Source organism: Stomoxys calcitrans, chromosome 5 (assembly GCF_963082655.1).
Source record: "Stomoxys calcitrans chromosome 5, idStoCalc2.1, whole genome shotgun sequence".
Taxonomy (NCBI): Eukaryota; Metazoa; Arthropoda; class Insecta; order Diptera; family Muscidae; genus Stomoxys; species Stomoxys calcitrans.
The window spans coordinates 38,030,676-38,036,695 of record NC_081556.1 but is presented as its reverse complement, the minus strand read 5'-3'; positions in this window follow the sequence as shown (position 1 = coordinate 38,036,695).

The following is a 6,020-nucleotide window of genomic DNA, read 5'->3' as shown; positions in this document are numbered from 1 at the left end:
TACCAATGAATCCAGTACGATTCAAGTTTAAGCTCAATGAGGGGGCCTTCTTTTTATAGTCGAGCCCGAACGGTGTGCCGCAGTACGACACCTCTTTATAGAGAAGTTTTTACAAGGCATAATACCTCACAAATGTTGCCAGCATTAGGAGGGAAAAATCACCGCTTAAAATTTTTTCTCATGGTCTCGCCAGGATTCGAACCCAGGCGTTCAGCATCATAGGCGGACATGCTAACCTCAGCGCTACAGTGGTCTCCTGGAAATGGCCTTGTTAAATGTCTGGAAGTTTTTTAATTAACACTTTTTTTAACATTTTATTTGCATATGGCAGCACCGCTTAATGCCTCTAACTGTATCTCAGAGGGTAACTGCTGCGGGCATTACCAAAATTGCTCTTTTGGTTTTATTAATTCGCTTAAATATGCAAATGAGAAGTACAGCTCTCTTAAGCTAAAGGCCTTACTAAACACAAGCCAGCAACTCAGTCACTAACACCACACTTACACACACACACACACACACACGCACCCATGTGTACATGCCAAATCCTTAGATTAACATCTAACTAAAAAAAACACACATTTAAGCGCTTGTAATCCCATTGAGACTACTGACCAACAAACATGCACTAAAATGTTAGCCAACAACAATTATAACACCGATGGCTGGATGGTTATTTTGGCCAAAATGAATCATCTCTTGGAAGCTTTCAAGCAAGTTGCCCATTGCTCTGCTTTCTGCTTGCTGCCATGCCATGCAACGCCATCCATCGTGTATGGTGTTAGTCAGCCGTTAGTTATTATCGAACTGTTTCTTTGGCAGCACCTTGCCAGTGGCTGTTGGTCAACTAAATACTTGATAGCCATTCTTTTGACGTGCTGACGATGCTGCTGTTATTTTTGTTGTTGTTATTGCCATATGACCATTTTTATACCCTCCACCATAAGATGGGGGGTATACTAATTTCGTCATTCTGTTTGTAACTACTCGAAATATTCGTCTGAGACCCCATAAAGTATATATATTCTTGATCGTCGTGAAATTTTATGTCGATCTAGCCATGTCCGTCCGTCTGTCCGTCCGTCCGTCCGTCTGTCTGTCGAAAGCACGCTAACTTCCGAAGGAGTAAAGCTAGCCGCTTGAAATTTTGCACAAATACTTCTTATTAGTGTAGGTCGGTTGGTATTGTAAATGGGCCATATCGGTCCATGTTTTGATATAGCTGCCATATAAACCGATCTTGGGTCTTGACTTCTTGAGCCTCTAGAGTGCGCAATTCTTATCCGATTGGGATGAAATTTTGCACGACGTGTTTTGTTATAACATCCAACAACTGTGATAAGTATGGTTCAAATCGGTCCATAACCTGATATAGCTGCCATATAAACCGATCTTGGGTCTTGACTTCTTGAGCCTCTAGAGTGCACAATTCTTATCCGATTGGGATGAAATTTTGCACGACGTGTTTTGTTATAACATCCAACAACTGTGATAAGTATGGTTCAAATCGGTCCATAACCTGATATAGCTGCCATATAAACCGATCTTGGGTCTTGACTTCTTGAGCCTCTAGAGTGCACAATTCTTATCCGATTGGGATGAAATTTTGCACGACGTGTTTTGTTATAACATCCAACAACTGTGATAAGTATGGTTCAAATCGGTCCATAACCTGATATAGCTGCCATATAAACCGATCTTGGGTCTTGACTTCTTGAGCCTCTAGAGTGCGCAATTCTTATCCGATTGGAATGAAATTTTGCACGACGTGTTTTGTTATGATATCCAACAACTGTGCCAAGTATGGTTCAAATCGGTCTATAACCTGATATAGCTGCCATATAAACCGATCTTGGGTCTTGACTTCTTGAGCCTCTAGAGTGCGCAATTCTTATCCGATCAGAATGAATTTTTGCACGACGTGTTTTGTTACGATATCCAACAACTGTGCCAAGTATGGTTCAAATCGGTCTATAACCTTATATAGCTGTCATATAAACCGATCTTGGGTCTTGACTTCTTGAGCCTCTAGAGGGCGCAATTCTTATCCAATTTGAATGAATTTTGGCACGTAGTATTTTGTTATGATATCCAACAACTGTGCCAAATATGGTTCAAATCGGTTCATAACCTGATATAGCTGCCATATAAACCGATCTGGGATCTTGACTTCTTGAGCCTCTAGAGGTCGCAATTATTATCCGATTTGCCTGAAATTTTGTACGACGGATTCTCTCATGACCATTAACATACGTGTTTATTATGGTCTGAATCGGTTTATAGCCTGATATAGCTCCCATATAAATCGATCTCTCTATTTTACTTCTTGAGCCCACAAAGGGCGCAATTCTTATTCGAATTAGCTGACATTTTACACAGGTCTCCAACATATAATTTAATTGTGGTCCAAACCGGACCATATCTTGATATCGCTCTAATAGCAGAGCAAATCTTTTCTTACATCCTTTTTTTGCCTAAGAAGAGATGCCGGGAAAAGAACTCGACATATGCGATCCATGGTGGAGGGTATATAAGATTCGGCCCGGCCGAACTTAGCACGCTTTTACTTGTTCATGTTCATTTATCCGCCATATGAGTTGCCATTGCCGAGGGACATTTATCTGTGGTTGCAGTCTTCACAAAATGCTTTAAGAGCCAACAGCTAACAACTGGTACCGACTGACTGGCTGTTGGTCTGGCCATTAGTTAGTTGAGTGCTGGTGTTAAATTTTTCACATTTCATATATTTTTGTGGTTAGAGGAAAGCAATTTTGCCCTTGCCGAAACCAGAGCCTTGTGGCAACAATAAAAACAAATATCACTCACATGTCATACAACAAAACCAGAGCTACATACTCGCAAAATTAGCAATCTATAAACGGGAGACGAAGAGAGTGTGTGAGAGAGAGAGAGAGAGAGCTACATTTAAAACGACAATGAAGATAACGGTGCGACGATAACGTCAGCGTTGCCGTTGGCAATGTGCGTTGCCATTACGTTGTGGTTGCGTTGCCGGTGGGAAATTCGAGTAGGTTCATGCTTGCCACAAAACTCTCATTTGTACAGCAGTTCTATTACAAGCACAGTGGTACAAAGAATCATCATGTTTGTAGGGCATGAGTAAGAGGAAATTTGGTTGTGTTTGTTTGTTTGTTCCGTATAGACTCAAAAACGGCTGAACCGATTACTTTGAAATTTTCACAGATTGTGTAGGTTGGTCTGGAAAGAAACATAGGTTATATAATTTTTTGATATTGGGAGGCGGGCGGACCCTCCCCCTTACCCCAAAAGTACTACCAAAAAATAAAAGTGGACCGATCGGGACAACATGGGATTCAAATGAAATGTATTCAGGAGTAGAGTACGAATTTCATAATAAAAATTGGGTTCAAGTAACTTGGGGGCCGCCTCAGCCCCAAAACCCCTTAAAATAGGTTTATACGGCGATCATGACAATATGGGACTCAAATGAAAGGTATTTGGGAGAAGATTTCGAATATGGTCAGGAAGGGGGAATAGGCTTTATAATTCATCGTTAACGGAAGGTGGCCGACCCTCCCCCGATACCCCAAAAATACCACCCAAGACGAAAAGTGGACCGATAACAACAATATGGGTATCAAATGAAAAGTATGCGGGAGTAGATAACGAATCTGGCATACAGATTCAAGTCGAAGTATAGTCAACCCATCTCCACTAAAACGCCCAAAACGGGCATATTAGCCAAACGCTGACTCAAAATCAAAAAGACGGCAGAAACTATTTTCTCGAAATTTTCGCATATTGTGTAGATTGGTCTGAAAAGAAATATAGGTCATATAATTTTTCTATATCGGAAGGGGGAAGGACCCTTCCCCTTACTCCAAAAACGCCAACCATCGCAAAAGTCGACCGATGGGCACAATATAGGTATCAAATGAAAGGTATTGGAGAGTAAAATACGAATACGGCATTTAAATTTGGATTATGTACTCATTGGGCCGTCCCAACCCCAAACCATCCCCAAACTGACATATTGCACGTTCATGTCAATATGGGGTTTAAATGAAAGGTATGCGGGAGTAGATTTCGGGGTCACCCACCCCCCCCAAAGACGCTCCAAATGGGCATAAGACCCATTATGATTATGATTTTCACAGATTGTGTAGTTTTGTCTGAAAGCAAACATAGGCTATATAATTTTAAGATATCGGATGGGGGCAGTGCCGCCCTCTTATCCGAAAAACGCCATCCGAAACCAAAAGTGGACCGAAAGGCACAATATGGGTATCAAAGGAAATGTATTAGAGACTGGAAAACGAATGTTGTAGTAAATTTTGGATTCAAGTACCCAGCGGGCCGTCTGGTGGGAACCGAGCAGGGGCAAACCTCTCACACATCAATGAGCGGTTTTCGATTAAAGTTTAAACTCGATGTTATCATCGCTTTCTTTATAGCCAGGTCCGATCGGTGTGCCGCAGTGCGACACCTCATTTAGAAGAATTTACATGACCATGATTGGCTTGTTTCCTCGCAGGAAGAGGGGCTTTATTTTTTTCGATATTCTCGCCTTGATTCTAACGCAGACTTTCAGCGTCATATGGGATACAGTGGCACGAATTCGATATCCACATTCAGGGCAAAGTGTCCCCACCCTAAAAAGACATTAGAGATTTAAGGAGGAGCAGCGGAGCGGGTCCGGTTCGCTTAGTAACAAATAAAATAAAAGAAAACAACTAAACATGTGCTAAGTTCGGACGGGATTATTAGATTATAGACCGATTTAAATCGTATTTGGCACAGTTGCCGAAAGTCATAACAGAACAGCACATGCAAAATTTCAGCCAAATCGGACAAAAATTGCGGTTTGTAAGGGCTCAAGAATTCAAATCGGGAGATCGGTTTATATGGGAGCTATATCAGGTTATAGACCGAATTGCAGTGTACTTAACACAGTTGTTGGAAGTCAAAACGGAACAGTACATGCAAAATTTCAGCCAAATCGCATAACAATTGTAGCTTCCAGAACGCCATTGATTATTGTAAAAATCGGTTCAGATTTACATAAAGCTCCCATATATATATATTGCCCGATTTGCACTTTTATGGCTGTAGTAACTACAATTTCCGACCGATCGGCACAAAATTTGGCAGGGATTGTTTTGTCACTGATATTAACACATGAGCAAGATTTCATCAAAATCGGTTCAGATTCATATAAATGTATCGCCCGATTTGCTCTAAAATGGCCGTAGTAACTACAATTTCCGACCGATCGGCACAAAATTTGGCAGGGATTGTTTTATTATCGATCTAAACGTATCTGCAAGATTTCATCAAAATCGGTTCAGATTTGGATATAGCTCTCATATATATGTATCGCCCTATTTGCTCTAAAATGGCCGTAGTAATCACAGTTTCCGACCGATTGGCACAAAATTTGGCAGGGATTGTTTCGTCTCTGATATTAACACATGAGCAAGATTTCATCAATATCGGTTCAGATTTAGGTATAGCTCCCATATATATGTATCGCCTGATTTGCACTGAAATGGCCGTAGTAAATATAATTTTGAACCTATTTGCACAAAATTTGGCAGGATTTGTTTTATTACTGATCTAATCATATCTGCAAAATTTCATCAAAATCGGTTCAGATTCAGATATAGCTCCCATACATATGTATCGCCCGATTTACTCTTAAATGGCCGTAGTAACTACAATTTTCGACCGATCGGCACAAAATTTGGCAAGGATTGTTCTGTTACTGATCCTAACATATTCTGAAGATTTCATCAATATCGGTTCAGATTTAGATTTAGCTCTCATATATATGTATCTCCCGATTTGCACTGAAATGGCCGTAGTAACAACATTTTTCAACCGATTCCCACAAAATTTGGCAAGGATTGTTTGGTTATTGATCCTAACATATCTGAAAGATTTCATCAAAATCGGTTTAGATCTGGATATAGCTCCCATATATATGTATCGCCCGATTTACTCTAAAATGGCCGTAGTAACTACAATTTCCAACCGAT